Genomic DNA, 20,722 nt, shown 5'->3' with positions numbered 1-20,722 from the left:
TTTTTTCAATGATCTAATGTATACTTCATATTCTTCTGTGATCTTTAGGGTCTTCTTCACAGCTGGCAGAGTCTTTGTGGGGGAGGTGGGCATCGAAGGCACGATAGTCACAGAGGCTGGAGAGGGCCTGATGGTCTAGTCAGAGCTTTTCTGTAGAATAAACCTGTTATGAATATGTCACTACTGCTAAGAGCTTAGCAGGTGGCCTTGGGTAAGCCACTCCCCTCAGCCTCAACTCCCCAGTTTTATTGGAGGGATAATAACACTGACTTTGTTTACCACTCTGAGTGGGGCAGTAACCTACCTAGAAGAGTGGTATGTAAGTGCAGTTGTTGTTGTCCCTTTAAGAAATAAGGTACAAAGAAAATAGGAAAAAACAATCCCCATTTTACTTAAGTCAGTTTTGGTGATTGGGAAGGCTGTAAAGGCCTTTGCAGAACCAAAAAGTGGGTCCTTGAGAAATAATATTTTGTTATTAATGGTTCTGGCATGAAGAGAAGGTCTTAAGAAGAAAGTGTGAGGTGGCCTTTTCCACCAACCCAAAAGAAGGGCAGGAGCGTCTCTCCACGGAAGGAGGCTCCAGAGAACTTGTAGAGAAGGGTTGCTCTGTCAGCATCGAAAAAGGCCACTCGCCCCACAATATAGTTCAGACACACACGGATCCTCTTGAGCTCCCTACTATTTATGATGGCCTTGGCTTGGCTCTTCCAGTTCCCCAACACCCAGATCCCTTCCTCAGGACTAAAGTAAACTTTTCCCTTCCTCCTCACAGATTTTCTGGCAACTCCCACACTCCACTCTCCCTCACTTCCCACAAGGACTTCCCAGAAATGGCAGCCTGCTGTGAATCCCTCACGTCCCAGCACAACACTGCAGTGGTCAAATCTCTTAGGATTGTTGGGCAGAGTTTGAGCGTTTTCTGCTAGGCTCACTCTTTTCCAATCCTCAGACAGGATAAGTTGTCTATGGGCTGTCTCTGGATCCAGAGTCACATTTACTGTTGGGGAGAAATGAGAAGAAAGAAGAAAAGCAGAATCAGCTGAGAGATCAACAGAAGTCACTTCACACATCCCCTTAACACCACGTCCCTCTGTATCAGTCAGTTCCCTGTGGATTTCCCTGTCAATGTTATTTGCTTAGTAACTCCTCTGCCTTGTTCTGCTTCCTCCTTCTGTCAATCTTGGTCTGTTCCCATCTCCTCTTTTTAGTTTTACAGGCTCTCCTGAAGGCAGAACAGACTTCCTGGCCCTGAAGAGAAGGTAGCTAACACACAATAAATCCCCATGTGAGTACAACCCAGGGCTGGTGTTAGCACGTCCTCAGGAGGGGCCAGGGGCAGGTGGTGGAGACCAGAGCTTCTCACTGGATCCATTGTCATTGTTCCAGCACCCATGCACCTTCTCTGGAAGTGTAAGCATCCTCATGCCCTTCCCCACCCATACATTTGCAAGTACTCCACCACCCATTCTCCTAGCTGCCCTGCACTGATGTGGAAATGCTTGCAGGTGGTAGACAGTGGCAGCACTCCCAGCTGTATACACCAGCCAGTGCTGTTGGGGAAAGGGTATGAATGTGGTGCAGGCAGTGAGAGGAGGGCCTGTGAGTGGGGGAAGGATACACAGTAGGGGGGGGCAGAGGTAGGTAGGTGGAAAGGGAGACGTGAGAGAAGGCTGGCGGTGGGGAGAAGGGCTTCTTGACCCCATATACCGAGTGCCCCCCACCAATCTGGAACTGGCACTAATGCAACCTACCTATTACTACCACCACCACCCCACACACATCCCACCCTAAAGAGAGAACCCTGGTGGGGGCCGTCTTAGACTACTGTGCAGAATCTCATCCTGGGGAAAGGATGGATCTAAGCTTTTAGGGAGCTTCTGTGGAAGGGACTTTTCTCCCAGCTAGACACAGAAGCTGCTCACCTCTGACTGAAAACTAGAGAAAACTATTAACTACAATCGAGAACAAGAGGAAGAAATTGTCATAAGAACAAGGAACATCCCCAGGACTTGAATTGTCTCTGCCAATTGAGCAGATTGGCTATTCCAAAGAAGTCATGCCAAGGCACTCTCCTCAGCACACCAAGCCACCGAGGAAAACATCTAAGGGGGGGGGGGTGAGACTGCCCCCACCCCACCCTAAGACCAGCAAGAACAGAAATTCACAGTAAAAAAAAAGTAAAAGAAAAAGAAATAAATAGCAAGTGAACAAACTTTCCTGTCTCTGGTGATGCTATTGGGACATAACAAAACTGCACTCTTCAGAGGATGGGGTGTGATCCCTGTAAGACGGTCCAAACTGATCCAAACCATGTAAGCAAGAGTGATACAACCTTCAACCCATCTACCCAGAATAGAGGGGAGATGGTGGGCCCCATGGAATTCTTACAAAATGATACAAACATGGAGCCCCAGCTTCTAAAGACATTCGTTCTATCCATATAGAAAATCAGGATTCTCTTGACATCCAAAGAGTGCCACTCTTTCTCCTAAAGAATGTTTGGGGTTAGGGCAAAAATATGGTAATATCAACTCAATCACCTTCCCCTCCAAACAGAGCTGTAAATAAGTTGTTTCCATAGGAGCAAGAGAGGACAGGAAAAAATACCAAAGAGATTCTGGTCAGTTCTAGTTTGCTCTGAAGCACCAGGTTCTCCGTTGAAGTCAGAGATTTGGTTCACACAGAAGCTTAGAACAGCTCTGAAGTGGAGAGACAGAACACGCACAGGGGTGACCACATGGAGGAAGAGTGTATGCGTGTGTGAGTGTGCATGCATGCGTGCAAACTCTCCCTCATGATGTGCATAGTCGCACCCAGCAGACAACTGTGCAATTGGGGGCAGGATGGTGCAGTCATGCCTGCTCTCCCTCCCCACACATTCAGTGAACATGGGCTGTCCTGTGTATGGGGCTAAAGTTTCAAGGGATCATAAATCCCACTCTTCTCTGCAACAGCCTTTCTCCACCCCCACCCCCCACCCCCAGCCTACGTCCAATCTTAATGGGTTTCTTTTCTCACTTTCTGGCGTCAGAAGTTACCAATACCCCCCAAGCCAAGATTCCCATATGACCGCTGTGGGAAGGGGAACAGGAGAAGGTAGCATCACTAGAGGCAAAGAAAAGCTGTGGAGGTTCACTGCTTTGGCTGACAGCTTCTCCTTCCCCCAAAAAGGGGGAGTGCTAGGTGGACATGTGTGGCATGTTGTTGGCAAATTTGGACAGTGGGATGTACTGTACCCTGTTATCCTGCTGGAAGTTGATGAAGCATTGTAGGTACTTCTCCTGAATGGCATTGATCCACTCTTTGTGCCCATCAGTTTGCAGATGATGGGCTGTGGCTAAATGGAGACAGACACCCATTGACGTGAACAGGGCTTTCTAGAACCAGGAAGTAAATTGCGACCCTTGGTCTGAAATCATGCATTCAGGGAGCCCATGTAGGCAGACAACATGTTGAAGGGTGAGTTCCACCACAGTGCATGCTGACAGGGTTCCTCGGCAGGCCACAAGTGAGCCATCTTGGTAAGGGTATCTGCTACCACCATGGTGGTGGTACATCCCTTGTATGGTGGTAGCTCAGTTATCAAGTCCATTGAGAACAGGGCTGGGGAGGAGTAGGCAAGGGGTGCAGTAATCCTTTGGGATTTCTGGAGTGATTTTTGGCCCTCCCTTTCTCCTTGGTTACCACTGAAATATGGTGGCAGGAATACGCGTGGAGGTGGTTAATGGAGGACAGATAATCTTACAGAAAGGCAAACTATCAGTAATGTAAATAAATAAATATCCAGAAAAGGTGCTAAGTAGACAAACAGGAACTGTAGAAGAAACATTGTAGTTTACAAAGAAATATCTAGTGCATGAAGAAAAATGTACCTTTCTGCAACAGAAGTCCAGAGGTCAGAGTGTCTGAGGAAGAGAAAAGAACAGAAAGTGACCAGCAGGCCCTTGTGCTTACCACAGATTTTGTAATGCAAAGATCAGTTTATACCACCACTGACTATTTTGTTTTTAAACTGAAGGATTAAGTAGAAGCTAGCAAAAACCTTTTTGGGGGAAATTATTTTTTGCAAATATTCATACTTGTCTTGACTTAATGCGAATTATATTTTCTAAATTCAGCAACAGCTATAATTGGAAATGATGAACAAAGAGAAAAAATATATCAGATTTAGAAAACCAATACTTAATGATACTTACAGCCAACAAACAGATTCCCCTACAGAGACCCCTATATTTGCCCTCCCTAGAAGGCTTTCTGACTTGGCTGCCAGGGGCCTGAATGAAAAACCCTGTTTAATATCAAACGGTGATATTTGGATGTAGGCGGAGGTTGCCACAGGGCACTGCAGGCTGGGAATAGTCTGCCTGCCTGAAAAGCTCCACAGAAACATTAATCAAGGGCCCATTCAGATGCTGGAGTTGCCCCAAGCCCTTTTGACCATCCTACTATATAACTGAGTAAGCGTGTTTCAGACAACTCACTTTATACCCTGGTGCACTACCAGAGGGCGCTGCTGTGGAGGGAAGCCCAGGCAAGGCACCATGTCCCTCCAGAAAATGTGCCGTGGCAGGAAGGCCGGGCCAGGATTGGGAAGGGAACAGATGGCAATACCAGCCCTCTGCTTTTACCCAGCTGCTATTAGTAGCGGAACAGGTGGCAATACTCACCCCCACCTTAACCCAGCTAATATTAGGAACAGAGCAGGTGGCAATGCCCACCCCCACCTTAATCCACCTGGTATTAGGAGCGGAGCAGGAGGCAATGCCCATCCAATGTCTTATCCCAGCTGGTATTAGGAGCGGAGCAGGAGGTAATGCCCACCCCCGCATCTTCACCCAGCTGGTATTAGGAGCAGAGCAGGTGGAAATGCCCACCCCCCTTCAGCCAGTTAGGATCAGGAGCGGAGCAGTGGCAATGCCCACCCCCACCTTACCCAGCTGGTATTAGGTACAGGGCAGGTGGCACTGTCTGCTCCCCTTCAGCCATTTGGGACTAGGAGCAGAGCAGGTGGCAATGTCTGCCCTCCCACCTTCAACCAGCTGGTATTAGGAGCAGCGCAGGTAGAAATGCCCACCCACCACCTTAACCCAGCTTCTATTAGGAGCAGAGCAGGTAGCCAAGCCCACCCACCCCCTCAGCCAGCTGGGATCAGGAACGGAGCAGGTGGCAATACCCATCCCCAGCCTTACCCAGCTGGTATTAGAAGCAGAGCAGGTGGCAATGCCCACCCCCTGCAATTCCCACCCCTGCCTTAACCCAGCTAATATTAGAAGCGGAGCAGGTCTTAATGCCCCCACACACACACTTTAACTGAGCTGGTATTAGGAGCAGGACAGGTGGCAATGCCCGCCCCAAGCACTTCCCACACCCCACATTAACCCAGCTAATATTAGGAGCGGAGCAGATGGCAATGCCCACCTCTGCCTTAACCCAGCTGGTGTTAGCAGCAGAGTAGGTGGCAATGCCTGTCCAAAGCCTTAACCCAGCAGGTATTATTAGCGGAGCAGGTGGTAATGGCCACCCCACCTTAACCCAGGTGGTATTAGGAGCGGGACAGGTGGCAATGCCCGCCCCCCCTTCAGCCATCTTGGATCAGGTGCAGAGCAGGTGGCAATGCCCACCCACCGCCTTAACTCAGCTGGTATTAGGAGCAGAGCAGGTGGCAATGTCCACCCTTCTTCAGCCAGCTGGGATCAGGAATGGAGAAGGTGCCAATGTGTGCCCCCACCTTACCCAACAGGTATTAGAAGCAGGTGGCAATGCCCACCCCTGCCTTAACCCAGCTGATATTAGGAGAGGACCAGATGGGAATGCCCACCCCGCTCCTTAACCCAGCTGGTATCAGGAGTGGAGCAGGTGGCAATACCCACCCCCCTTCACCCAGCGGAGATCAGGAATAGCAGAAGGCAATGTCTGCCCCACTTCACCCTGCTGGGATCAGGCGCCAAGCAGAGAGCAATGCCCATCCCCCTTCAACCTGCAACAATCAGGAGCAGAGCAAGTGGCAATACCCACATCCCCTTCACCCATCTGGTATTAGAAGCAGAGTAGGTGGCAATGCCCACACCCCACTATAACTCAGTTGGTATTAGTAGCAGAGCCAGTGGAAATGCCTGCCCCCTTCACCCAGCTGGGATCAGGAGTGGAGCAGTGGCAATGCCCATCCCATGTTTTCACCTGGCTAGGATCAGGCGCAGAGCAGGAGGCAATACCCTTCTTCCCTTCCCAGCCAGGATAAGGAGCAGAGCAGGTGGCAAAGCCCACCCCCTTCAATCTACTGGAATAAGTCACTGAGCAGGTGGTCACGCCCACCGCTGCCTTAAGCCCGCTGGTATTAGGAGTGGAGCAGGTGCCAATGTCCACCCCCTGCCTTAACACAGCTGGTACTAGGAGCGGAGCAGGTGGCAATGTCCATCCCCTGCCTTAACACAGCTGGTATAAAAAGCAGAGCAGGAGGCAATGCCCACTCTCACTTCTGCCAGCTGGGATCAGGAGTGAAAAGGGGAGGGATGGCAAACCCCATAACAATCTGGTATGAAAGAAAGGGCAAGCCCACGGGGAATACAATGAAACAATGCTTCACAAAGTGTTCAATTTTTAAAGTGCCAGTGCTATATAATTTAAACATTCATACATATTTGTGCAGTTCTTTCAGGAACAAGAATGAATCCAACATACAAAAAGTGCATTCAAGAATATTACAACATGTCCGGGTGTAATAAAGTTTGTATAAATTTAAATCCTTGCATTAGTCTCTTTCCTTCTTTCTGGTGACCTTTCCATGCACAGAGCAAACACAGAGGTGGGATAGATGTAGAAATCCTCCTCAGGCCCGATCTGGGGCCGGCTTAGAAACCACAGATTTGGTGTCCTCTTCTACGGGAGCACTGCCTCTGGTTCCATATGCTTGGAGATTCTCATATGACATCAACCGGATTGGGCGGCCGTCTATTCCAGAGTGGAGCAGGTGGCAGTGCCCACCCTGCACCTTTACCTGGCTGGCATCAGGTGCAGACCAGGAGGTAATGCCCTTCTTCCCTTCATCTAGCCAAGATAAGGAGCAGAGTAGGTGGCAATACTCGTTCCCTTCAACCTACCGGAATAAGGCACTGTGCAGGCAGCCATACCCACCCCCCTTCACCCATCTGTAATCAGGCGTGGAGCAGAAGGCAATGCCTGTTTCCCCTTCATCTGTCTGCGACCAGGAGCAGAGCAGGTGGCAATGCCACCCCTCTTTACCTGGCAGTATCAGGCGTGGAACAGGTAGCAAAGCCCCCCACCCCTTCACATGACCGAGATCAGGTGAGGAGCAGGTGGCAATGCCCACTCCCTCATTCATCGGCCAGGATCAGTGATGGAGGGGGAGGGAATGCCTGCCTATCCACCCTCCTCTTTCTAGAGCCCGTTGTATTTTTTCCCACAACGGACTTTGTTACTAGTAAGAAAAGATCCAGGAATGAAGTAAAGCAAGTTTCCCAGGCTGGAAGTTCTTCCCTTCCCCAACCTGATTCTACCAAGAAACTGGGAGAACCATCAAGCCTCCACTCTGTACAACGATGTACAATCGTTTTGAGAAAACCCAGAGAATGTCATGCTGAGCTAAATCCAAGGGAGGAATTTGGTCAGAAAACTTTCTATGGTAAATTTAAATAGCCTTCTGAATTGGCATAAGAATCCCTTGTAGTCCTGGCCCTGCCGGTGATACATGAGACCTGGAAGGTTCCACATTCACTCCTGGCCCCAGTCTGAATCCCCTGCAGCCGTTCTTCATTACCTTCGAACTGCTTCTTGACACTATCCAGAAGAGAATTTAGATCACAGAAGTCCAGTACGAGAGGAAAAATATTTTCCTCGAATGCCTTTTCTTCATACCTTGTGCTCAATCACCATGTATCCCGTCCAGAATTCCCACCACACTAGTGGAGCAACTAAATGTATGTAGAAATAAGCAGAAGGCCTAGAGACACAGGTGGATGCCAAAAGCAAAGAAAGATAGGAAGCTCTTTAGAAAGGTGAATCTAACCTCTCACTGTTGCTTCTAAGATCCCAAAGCCAGGCCTCCGAAGGACTACCTTGTTATCATGAGGAACAGGGGTCTTTCTCTAAGAGCAACATCCCCACAACCCTGCTCCCATGTGCCTAGAGGAAGAAGAAAGCTTTTGTGGCTGTAGAATTTAGACAGTTCGGCTAAGACGGTGTGTGTGTGTGTGTGTGTAGTGCTATCCAGACGCAGGTGATAGAGAGAAAACATTTCATATGGCATCACTGTCATGGATGTGGCTAGAAATATAGGGGAACTGTTGCTGGATTTGACCAAGAAGATCATAGAAGACTGCACACAGGAGCAGGGCTACTGTGGCTCCACAGCTAGACATGGGTGAAGTTACCATGAGAGTCCACACATCGTTTAAGAAAGCAACACCTGGTTTTTAATTTTAAATTTTATTATTATGACTGGATGTGTGTATATAATATTATATTGACCACTGAGAAAGGCCTTAAGAGAGAAAACATGTCATATGACATCACTGTCATGGGTGTGGCTAGAAATATAGGGGAACTGCTGCTGGATTTGACCAAGAAGATCATATCAGTAGATACTGTGTGTTGAAGCCCAGGTACAGAACACATCTGAGAATGGCAGGAAGGTTTAACATCACAGAAGTGGAGGTATAATTCAAGGATGGGTGTATTCCTTGAGGGCCAAAAGATATTCATCCATATGGAAAATTCATATGTATGGAAAATGTATGGAAGATAAAAATTAGCAAGAATGAACTAACAATTTTTATGCACTTTAAGACGATGTTTCATAACCTTGTATGGTGTTACCTAAGATGATGTTTCATAACCTTGTATGGTATTTGAAGTAATAAAATAATTAGCCAAGAATGTGAGCCCTTATCAAGACTGTTAGTTATTGTTACGGGATGGTTCTGAAACCCTATAAATATGAGAAGCTGTTTGAGAGCTTCTTTCTAAAAAGCGTTCCTTACCCGGGGCCTATTTATCTTTGGGTAAGATACGTTCTTGGACTCATGTAATTGCTCTCCTTTATGATCTATGTAGTATAATGGATGGTATGATTTTTAGTTGATTGAACTAATAGTAAGAATGTTGAATAACTATGGTTTAATAAAGGCTTAGAATGGAAGCCGAGTTGTGTATAATACCCGGTAATGAACCTAAAACATTATTTGAGGTGTACCCCTTGCCAGAAGTTAAACAATTTGATATAGGAAAGCTAGCTAGGTGCTTAGAGCTTCTTAAATGCACACCTATGTCTGAATCAGGCCTGACAAGAGTGATCAGGAACATCACTGTTCTCAAACACATCCCTTCTTCTGTTCCTTTTAAGCGCCTGCCACTTGTGAGAAGTATGGAAACTCTGATCTCAATAATGTCATGTGATGTTCCTTCTTCCTCTGAATGCATCTGGGGAGATGTCTAGCAAAGGGGCAACATTTCTGATCAACAGCAGTGAAATCCCCAACCAGTCTAGTGTGAGCAAGAGCAACATTTTTAAGTGCCATGAGGCAGCAGGGGTGTCGATGGAAACATGGAGCATGCCACAATTCCTTCTTTCTCATGAGTAGCCTATTTCACACAGAGAGCACACTGGATTGAGTGGGGTGTCACCACAGAGCTTGACCCTCAAGGGGCCCTTGGGGCAGCCCAGATGCAAAACAGGACGCTAGTGGAGCCCAACAGCAATTACCCCCAGCTATTTCATGGAACTGCTAAGGAGATTAAAGTCAAACCGTGTATTTCTTGGGGTGGGGGTGGCTTGTTGCACAAGAGAAGACCACTCCTGCTTCAGCACCTCAAGTCTAGCTGGACCTTCTAGAGATCCACAGCCAGGTGTTAACCCTGCCCCCCTCCCCTCTGCTGTTTTGGGGCATGATTTTCTGCACGCATCCACAAATGTGGGGAGTTCTGAGGTCCTAGCCACATCTGTTTGGGTCTGGAGCCAGAAGGACCCCTTTCTTCATGTGCTACCCAGATCTGTCCCAGCATCAGAAGGGTCATGAGAGAGATCCACTCACCTCTTCAAGGTACTTTTGACATCCTAGAAAGAGAGAAAAATTAAGAAGAGAAAATTCAACAACTGCCATATGCCACACAGACAAGACCCCTCAGACCCCAGAGAGTGATGCATTCCGGCTCTTTTGTGTGTCCCACTTAAGGACTGGAGCTGCATCTTCATAAAGTGGGACAGCATCTTCCTGAGGGAATGACAGTGGTAAAGCCAATTCAGAGGAGAGCTGGGTGATTGAATCGACAACTCAACAGTACGCAATCTATTGCCACCTCTAGCAAAACCCCTCCTTTTAAAAGCTGCTGCAGAAGATCTCACATACAGACTTCATTTCTGGTTGTTTCAAAGAGCTACCAGATACTACTTATCATGCATCTGATGAAGAGAACTGTGGTTCTTGAAAGCTTATGCTATTGTAAAGTTGGTTAATCTTAAAGGTGCTACTGGACTCTACTATTTTGCAACTACAGACTAACACAGCTAACTCCTCTGGATCTCTGATATTACTGGCATTTGTTGTCTCTCTCACACACACCCTTCAGAGATTCCTCCATCTGCTATCTTCTCCTGCAGCTCTCCAACGACTCAACCAATGATGTTCCTTCATTCTCCACCCCAGGGCTCCCTCTAGACCAGTGGTTCCTAATCTTTTTGGTATGGGGGCACTGAAGTCCAAATTTACTTGGTATGGTGACCCACCCAGGGCCGGCCCAAGAGACTGAGAAGGTGGGAGGGGCCTACTGGTTTGAAGAGATGTGGGAAGGTGTAACGGAATGGTTTCCAGGGGTCAAATGAGTGCCAGTTGCTGTTAATCTGTCTTTAAAGAAAGGGGAGGAAACGTTCCCGCTGAGGGCTGATGGGCTGTGAGGCCAGGGAGAGGCCTGCAGGAGTCTTGGTGTGGGACACCCTTCTTCCTGGACTACAACTCCCAGCTGCCCTGGGCCAAGAAAGTGCAGGAAAAACATTGAGAGACTCACCGCCTGACAAAGAACAGACATTTCTTGCTAGCTTGCTCCTTTTTTCTGATTGGATTGTAGTTATAGTTATAACTGGCATTATGGCAGACAAGTAATTCAAAAATGTGAGGACTGTGGAACCAAGAACAGGGGGAAAATGTCAGTTAGGCTTCTTGGTTGAAGAAGGAGAGGCTCCTGCTGCTGGGCGAAACCCGGGTGCCTAGGCTCTAAATGTGGAGGGCCTGGGAGGCAGCAGAAAGGAAATAAAAGGTGAACTTTCCCTCAGACCACCAGCCCCTTAAGGTAGAGTAGGGAACAGTGTGGTAGGGAAAGCAGACAGCGGTTCTCTTCAGTTTGATTTTCTGCCCTATGAGTTCTGAACAGGGGAGTCTACCCCTATGTGTTGTGCCTTTACCTGCTTTGTATATAGTGCTCTGTACATAGTTATTAAATTATACTTTTTTGGAATATAAAGGACCTTGTGATGCTCTGACTATGTAAGCTCCCCCACTTGGCACGCTACAGGAAGGGAGGGAGCCCAGGAGAAACTGATCAGGCCAGACCTTGTTTGGTTGCCAATTCTCCAGGGCCCACCCAAAGATTGGGGAATTCACTTCCCAGTAGGGAAATTCAGCCAGAGGGGTCGCACTGCTCCTCAGTCAGGCGGTGTACAATTCAGTGAGTGGTGGCAGCGACGAAGAGTGTGAGCCACGCCCACCAGGGACAGTGGGAGGTGGATAGCGGGGCTAGCAGGCCATTGACGGCGGCTCAGTTGCCCGGACTGAGAGCCAGCGCCCGTTCCGCCCCAAAAGGTGACAGAGGTCAGCTAAGAGGTGGGTGACAAGTGCCTCAATGAAGTACACCTTCCAAAGCAAGAAGAGGGCAGTGGGGCACTGCAGGGGGCTGGGAAAGAGGTTGGTCTGCTAAGCAACACATTTTAATTCTTTGTTGATATTTTTTTCAAGAAAAAAGAGAGAGATCATGTGGTATAGCGGTTAGAGTGTCAGACTAAGACCTGGGAGACCCACGTTCGAATCTCCACCACCATGGAAGCTTGCTGGATGACCCTGGGCCAGTTCAACTTCACAGTGTTGTTGTGAGGATAAAAGGGTGGAGGAGAATGATGTAAGCTGCTTTATGTCCTCAATGGGGAGAAATGTCGGTGTGTAAAAAAATAAAATAATAAATAATAAAATGCATAATGACAGAGGATGGAACAGCACACAGGCTAGAAAGGAAACAAGAACTTACAAGCAGCCTCAAGCGGGTTCATTGGCTTTTTGCCTAAGTGAAGGAGGCACAGAAAAGAATTGGAGCCAGCCTTCTCCAAAAGGGGAGCCGAGGGTGGTCCTGCCGCCCCCTTACCTGCAGGAGGTCACTGGCTGGTTGCTGGATCTTCTCCTCCATCTCCTGGATGAGGCTCTCAAGAGAGGAGAGTCCCTCAGACAGCTCCGCCAGGTGCTGGTCCCTTTGGCTTGCTACCTCCCTCTCCGCCTCTTCCATCTGGGCCAGCAGAAGTTTCTCTTGTTCCTCCAGAAACTCGTGTAGTTGGCTGAACTTGGCTGTTGTTGCTCGCTTCTCTTCTTTGCTTTGCTTCTGAGATGGAAAGAGAAGAAAAGAAGGCCAACATCAGGAATACAGCCAGTCTTAGCTGTAGGAGGGAGTACTTTAGGCCAAACCTATTGGAAGAGCACTTTTACCTTTCACAGAGATCACATCAACATTCATTAGGGAAACCATTCTGAGAGCAAAAGTACACATGGATCTCACTCCTAGAGGAGTTCTTTCTATTAGGAATTAGTTGTATTTCTAAACTTATGAGGAAACTTCGAGAGGAAGATATGGAAGAGTATATAACAAGTTGGGAGAAATTTAAGAACTATATAGAAAAAAAGTGGGACATTAAAGGGAAGGTGTGGTCTTTGGATACTTTCTGAGGGGAGGATAGTGTTCTGTTACTTTGAATTAATACAGAGGTAGTAATCATAATACTATATTAGAGGTAAAAAATCTAGTTTGTGATAATATACCATTTTATTGATATATGTAGGTACAATATGTACTAATTTACTAGGTTATAACCTCATGAATTGGATAACAATATAAAGGATATTAATAATTTTGAACACTATAGATATGATAGATTTGTGTAATAGTGCTATCTAAAGATATGTAATGGTATAGAATATATTACTATGACCCATTCTTAGAATGTAGTATATAGCTATTAATATAGGGGGCATATTATATTGTAGGTTATTGGATATTATTGATAGATAGTACTAAAAGATATGGAATGTTAGATACTGGTATTTATCATTAGATAGGTATTATTATTTTGTATAGAGTTTAGTTTGGTTAAGATTTTATCTAAGAGGTAATAAAGGGAATGGAAAACTGTCGGAAGTCAATGGAAAAGGGGAGGGAAAGGGTGGGGGGCATTATAATATGATGGAAAGTTTCTATATTTGTATAATGACCCATCCAATAAAAATTTGTTTAAAAAAAAAGAAGAGTCATTTGCCCTATTAATAAACCACGGCCTGAGTCTGGCAGCGAGGCTGCATGCAGGTCTGTGGATGAGGCAGGAGAATGGCAGGAGAATCACATCCTCCTCCTTGGAAGACTATGAGGCAAGAAGAGGAGAAATCTCCCAAGAGACGGAGAAGTCAGGCGTTTCCACCTTAGACAAAGAGAAACAGTTTACTTAGCAAGAGTGTTACACATACAGACAGAAACATGCAGCACCCCCCAATGTCCAAGGCATGCTGAGTTGCCTATTCCATCACTTTTAACCAAGGAAGATTAATTCTGCAGCAGAAAGCACAGAGGGTAGAAGGAGTATTTTGAGCCCTTCTGTTCCCCCACTAAAACTCCCTCCATAGGCTGCCTCCCACCTTCCCAACGGGGGACGAGATAGGATGTCAGAGTAGAAAAACCACCGAGGATAAAACACACATAAGGAGCCCCTTCCCCCCCCCCCCAGTTGGTCTCCCAGTCTAATCTGCAGCTTCTCTGACTGCATTTTGAGCAAGAAGAAACTACAGGGCCTTTTCCACACATCTTACCTTTTGCCGGCACGATGTGGAAGACAGCGTCTTCACGCGCAAAATCACACCAGGAAGACCCTGTTATCGCGCAAAATCGTGCGAGAAGACGCTGTCTTCTGCAATAATAATAATAACAACAATAATAATAACATTTGATTTATATACCGCCCTCCAGGACAACTGAATGCCCACTCAGAGCGGTTTACAAAGTGTTATTATTACCCCACAACGATCACCCTGTGAGGTGAGTGGGGCTGAGAGAGCTCCAGAGAACTGTGACTCTCCCAAGGTCACCCAGCTGACTTCGTGGAGGAGTGGGGAATCAAACCCGGCTCTCCAGATTAGAGTCCCGTGCTCTTAACCACTACACCAAACTGGCGCGATTTAGCGCGCGAAGACGCTATCTTCCGTGATGTGCTGGCAAAATGTAAGACGTGTGGAAACGGCCCAGGAAAAAAGAGCTACACACTACCAAATATCCCAAGCACTTTCCCTCTTAGAATTAGCAATGGCTGAATGCCACTTGGCTCAATTCAGGATTGCTGGGGTACCCATGAGCATTTCTAGCAAGCCTTATGTGTGTGTGGGGGGGGGTACCCTCATATCTTTTCTCCTGGCATGTGCACCAATGTGTCCTGGAAACACGTTACTATACAGCGCCTGGGAGTACTAATTTGATTTTCTCTGCCCAGGACTTACACACACAGCAGAAAGTAACTTTGAAAGTCAACTGATTCTGCCCCCAGACAAAAGCACATGACAGCAAAAAAAGGTTCAAGATCTGGATGGACAACCAGCAGTGGCAGCCCACCCATTATGACTCTAAGGGATTGCCTAGGGTGCCAGAGGGCAGGAAGCACCAGGGGCACCAAAAGTGGGCAGTCCTGCACGCCCATAGTTGCCAGTGCCCAGGACATCAGACATCATGCCCAGGTACACCCACCAGGCTGACTGGCTAGCAGCTTGGGCACCCCCCTCCCCAGCAGCTCAGGATGCACACGCCAGCTGGACGACGGTGCCTCTAGGCACAAGTGCACCCACTGGCTGGTGACTTGGAGCATGCCTGAGCTGGCTGGTAGGGAAGGAAATTCATTTTTTGTTTTAGCTCAGTTTTCCAGCCTATCAAGATCATCCTGTATCCTTATTCTGTCTTCGACCGTATTTGCTACCCCTCCCAATTCAGTATCATCTGCAAATTTAATCAGCGTTCCGTCAAGTCTTTCATCCAAATCAATTATAAAAATATTGAACAGAACAGGTCCCAGGACTGATCCCTGAGGAGCTCCACTTGTCACTCTTCTCCAAGAGGTTGAGGAACCATTAACAAGCACTCTTTGGGTGCAATCTGTCGATCAGTTACAGATCCACTTAATAGTAATAGATGGTTCCAAGTGATCTTTCACCAGTTTTTTTTCTGTGGGAGACCAAGCAATTTCAGACTTTGGAGGGAAGCTGCCTCAAAGGTTAACTTTTTTGCCCATTTCTACTCCTTTTCTTTTTTAAAAAAAATACTGGCTGTAGAAACTGTTAATTTCCCAGCCATAGCAATACTTACAAGCAGCTCTTCGCTTTCCTTCTCTACCTTTTCTTTATTCACCGGAATTCTTTTTTTCTCTTCCTTGAGAATCTTCAGATAGCCATTGAAATGATCCTGGGGAGGAAATGAACCAAAATTGAGGTTTGTTCATTTTGCCAGGTTTGCTATAAAACATAAGATAAGCAAAACCGTCATTCAGAGCCAAACTAGATATAATTGCCAGCTGTCCATAAGAGGATCTTCAACGACATTGTCTAGATAGGTTCTGCATGGGACTGGTGCCCCATTCTGCAAGGATATTCGCAGCAGCAATGCCGCTTGCGCAGGGAGATTTAATGTGTGCTTTACCCTCCTGCCTGGGAAGGAAGGCAGCATGGAATAGCCTGTTCTCATCAGATCTCAGAAGTTACGCAGGGTCAGTCCTTGGATGGGAGCACACCAAGGAAGACTCTGCAGAGGAAGGCAATGGCAAACCACCTCTGCTTCTCACTTGCCTTGAAAGCCCCAGCAGGGGTCACCATAGGCCAGTTGTGACTTGATGGCACTTTACACACACACCCTCCTGCCCACCATTCCTTTCCCCCCACCCTTAGCTGGGTCTCTTGCATTATAAAAAAAAATATCTGAAGTCATTATATCATTATGGCATGTTATATACTGTACTGACAATTTTTTAAAAAATGGCAAAATATTCGTTGATTGGGGTTGACAGGCAGGAAAGTAAATGGTGCTGGTTTGGGTACAGTCTTCCAGGAAAGATTGTACCAAAGGAGGGTTGGTGGGGAAACGGCAAACAGCCAAGGAAAAATGGGAAAGTGAGTGGAAGAACAGGAATGTTGAGTAGAAGCTGAACTTAAATCCATTGCATGTTGGAGGGGAACTGTGAGGCAAGAATTCCATGTGGAAACAACCAAAGTTGTGGGGAAGGGGAGCGGGAAACGATTCCTAGTAGTGTCAGAGTGCAGTAGAGGGGGTCTGGCTCAGTTGCTGAGCACCTGCTTTGCTCTAACCCTGGCATCTCCCGTTGAAATGATTAGGTAGCAGTTGATGGGGAAGACCTTCGCCTGAAACATTGGAGAGCCACTGCCGGTCAGAGGGAACCTTGAGAGACCTGTGTTGCCAGGTCCCCCTGTTGGGAAGTGGGGTCCCTGGCATCTACCTTTAGTGTCTTCCCTGTTGCATGTGCTATGCATGCACGAGCTCCTGAGCCTGCATGATGATGTCACTTCCAGGAAGTGATGTCATTGCACAGGCCATCCCCGCCCCCGGGAACACTTCTGTGCTCTGTGTGGGGCCAATTCAGGCCCAAATCAGCCCAATTCAGGCCGATTTGGGCCTGGATCGGGACTGTGTCGTGCTGCCCAGAAACACGCCCTCTGGAGGCCTGTGCCTTCCCCACCAGCCAGGTAGGAGGGAGCAGGGGCAGGTGATGGGACAGGAAAATCCAGTAGGGGAATTGGCAGGGGATTGGCAACCCTAGGTCTGACTCAGAATAAAGCAGCTTCATGTGTAACTCTGTCCCCCACCCAATATGCTTCTTCTCATTTAAACTGCTACCATTCAGCTACTGCGTGCAAGTGGTGGGAAATTTATGGGAACCAAAAGTGCACGTGCTCTTCCCCAGCCCCAAAGCAAACAGCGGCTCTTGGACAATGATTGAAATTGGGAAAGCAGTGGAGGTGGGAAGGGTCTGAAGTCGGGCTGCCGCCCCCTTGTGGCTCAGCAGGGCAATCACCTGGCCAGACACCAACACAGGACAGGAAGTGAGTCCACGGCCTGCATGTTAGCCTCATCGGGAAAGGGGGAGACAATTACCAAGGGAGTTGCCAGGCCAGGAAGTGGGCACCAAAGGGGTGTTTTCGCTCCCCAAATTGAGCCCGGAGACTGGGGAGAACCTGGAGGAAATTTCCCCAGCAAGAGACCAAGGAGCAGGGAAGGATCCATGGCTCTTCCCCACCAACATCTACCTTGTAGATTTCCTACCTTGTACTCTTGGGAAGCCTCCTCAAGAGGAAGGATTTCTTGATCTGTGTGCTGTCGGGATCCCTCACAAGCCACACAGATGGGGGCTTTATCAGCCTTGCAGAAAAGCTTCAATAGCTTCTGGTGTTTCTGGCAAACAATCTCCTTTCTAGCTGCCACAACTGGCTGTAATCAAAGGAATTGTATTCATTTAATTCTGCCCCCACTCCGAAGAACTGTGAATCTCTCTCCTTGTGAATGACTGGATAAGATCAATGCCTCATTCAGAGGTAAAATAACCCCAAGGTTTTACATAAAAAGCTAGATGTTTTTATTAAGTCTCATATTCCTTTGAAAGTCAGTGATCAAATCACAATGCCTGGTTCCAAATAAACCACTTTCTTCTTGCACCCATTTTGAGCTGCCATTGGCAACAAACCAAAGGAACCCCCTAACCCTTTCCCCATTCCTTTCTTGCAGTGCATACTCGGGGAAGCCTTTCTGCCAGCAGATCTACAGTCAACATTCTGCTCTAAGTTTTGGCCTTCCTGAGCATGGGAGAATGCTCAGAGGTGCTTTTCAAGCCCTCCCCAGATCCCTCCTGCTCTCAGTCCTTCCCAAACCTCTCCTGTGTCTCAGCCCTCCCCAAGCACCCCTTGCCCTCCCTATCTGCCTGCCATCCCCAGACCCCTCCTGCCTCTCAGCCCTCCCCAGAACCCTCCTGCTTCTCAGCCCTCCCCAGAACCCTCCTGCCTCTCATCCCTTCCCCAGACCCCCTTGCTCCCCTACCTGCCAGCTCTCCCCAGACCCCTCCTGTCTCTCAGCCCATCCCAGACTCCCTTTCCCCCTACCTGCCAGCTCTCCCTAGACCCCTCCTGCCTCTCAGCCCTTCCCAGACCCCTCCTGCCTCTCAGCCCTCCCCAACTCCCCGTTGTCCCTCTACCTGCCAACCCTCCTCAGACCCGTCCTGCCTCTCAGCCCTTCCCAGACCCCTCCTGCCTCTCAGCCCTCCCCAACTCCCCGTTGTCCCTCTACCTGCCAACCCTCCTCAGACCCGTCCTGCCTCTCAGCCCTTCCCAGACCCCTCCTGCCTCTCAGCCCTCCCCAACTCCCCGTTGTCCCTCTACCTGCCAACCCTCCTCAGACCCGTCCTGCCTCTCAGCCCTTCCCAGACCCCTCCTGCCTCTCAGCCCTCCCCAGACCCAACTTGGTCACCTACCTACCAGCTCTCCCCAGACCTTCTCTCTCAGCCCTTCCCAGACTCCCTTTCCCCAGACCCCTCCTGCCTCTCAGCCCTCCTCAAACCCCTCTTGCCCTCCCTACCTACCAGCTCTCCCCAGACCCCTCCTGCCTCTTAGCCCTTCCCAGACCTCTCCCGCCTCTCAGCCCTCCCCCAACCCCCATTGCCCCTCTACCTGCCAATCCTCCCATCCTGCCTCTCAGCCCTTCCCAGACCCGATTTCCTCTGACCTAACAGCTCCCCCTAGACCCCTCCTGCCTCTCAGCCCTCCCCAACCCCCCTTGCCCTCTCTATCTGCCAGCTCTCCCCAGACCCCTCCTGCCTCTCAGCCCTTCCCAGACCCCCTTTCATTCTACCTACTAGCTCTCCCCAGACCCCTCCTGCCTTTCAGCCCTCTCCAAACCCCCTTTCCCCCTACCTGCTAGCTCTCCCCCGACCCCTCCTGCCTCTCAGCTCCCCCCAACCCCCCATTCCCCCTACCTGCTAGCTCTCTCCAGACCCCTCCTGCATCTCAGCCCTCCCCAAACCCCCTTGCCCTCCCTACCTGCCATCCCTCCCGAGACCCCTTTGCCTCCTACCTACCAGCTCTCCCCACACCCCTCCTGCCTGTTAGCCCTTCCCAGACCCCTCCTACCTGCCAGCCCTTCTTAGACCTCTCCTCTCAGCTCTTCCCAGGCCTTTCCTGCCTCTCAGCTCTCCCCATCCCCTTCCTGCCAGCTCTCCTGACCCCTCCTGCCTCTCAGCCCTCTCCAGCCCCTCCTGCCTCTCAGCCATCCCCAAACCCCCTTGCCCTCCCTACCTGCCAGCTCTTCCCAAACTCCCCTGCCTCTCAGCCCTCCCCAGACCCCCTTGCCTCCTACCTACCAGCTCTCCCCAGACCCCTCCTGCCTGTTAGCCCTTCCCAGACCCCCCTGCCTGCAAGCCCTTCCTAGACCCCCTGCCTACCTGCCAGCCCTTCCCAGCCCCCCACCCCACCCCGCCAGCCCTCCCCAGTCCCAGCTTTCTAGAGCCCATTATATTTATTTGCACAACGGGCTTTGTTTCTAGTTTCCATATATTAAGTGGGATGTCTAAAGGCAGCGCAAGGCTAAGCAAATTCCAATTTGCTATCAGGCAGTTGGTTCCTAACTGTAATTGATTTAATAGCTGTCATTATTTGCATTTAAACTAGGACTCTTTTCACTGGACCAAACCTACAGGGAAACCAAGAAGCTACAGACCTCAGCAAGATCCACTGAGATTTCTCACCTTATTTTCTTGGGCTGGCTCTTCCAGAAGAATAACCTCGTGGTCTTTGTGCTCCTTGGATCTTCTGCAGACCATGCAGACGGGGGCTTCTTCATTCTTACAGAAAAGTTCCAGGGGCTCCTGGTGCTTCTCACAGACTCTCTCTTTCCCTTCAGCCACCTTTGCTTCTCCCTCCTCTCCTTTCGAAGGGCTGAGTTTCTTTATTATTTCTGCCAAGTTGGCCAGCTGCCAATTTTTTTTTAGGTTCTTCCACCGAGTAGTTGTTTTGCATAGGGGACAGGAAAAGTTTTTTCCCAGGACTCTTGATGACTGATTCAGGCAGGCTCGGCAGATGTTGTGGCCACACTCTGGAACTGTGACAGGATCCTTAAAATACTCCAGGCAGACAGGACACGTGGCTTCCTCTCAGAGCTCCTGGATTGGACCTCCAGCCGCCATGGCTGCTTAGCCAAAAGGAAGTGAGTGCAGTAGAGTCAGTTTCACTTTCTCGCTTTTCAAGGCAGTGAGGGAGAGTTTGATTATATGCAAATGACTCTCACAGGATGTGGAATCAAGGCTTGGTGACAGCTGCTCTGAGCTACAAAAAAAATGATAGAAAAAGGATATAAGGGCGGAGACAGTGTGGTATATTGGTCAGAGTAGGATCGGCAGATCCAGGTTCGAATCCCTACTCTGCCATAGAAGCTAACT

At 48.9% G+C, this 20,722-nt stretch overlaps 1 pseudogene; it reads right to left on the bottom strand.

Moving 5' to 3' along the window:
• Positions 1-503: 503 nt before the first annotated feature.
• Positions 504-20,485, bottom strand: LOC129329414 (E3 ubiquitin-protein ligase TRIM41-like; annotated as a pseudogene).
• Between the last annotated feature and the right edge of the window lie 237 nt (positions 20,486-20,722).

Source organism: Eublepharis macularius, chromosome 4 (genome assembly GCF_028583425.1).
Source record: "Eublepharis macularius isolate TG4126 chromosome 4, MPM_Emac_v1.0, whole genome shotgun sequence".
In the NCBI taxonomy this organism is placed as follows: domain Eukaryota; kingdom Metazoa; phylum Chordata; class Lepidosauria; order Squamata; family Eublepharidae; genus Eublepharis; species Eublepharis macularius.
The sequence above is the reverse complement of the archived record's forward strand: the minus strand, read 5'-3'. Positions and strand labels throughout refer to the sequence as shown.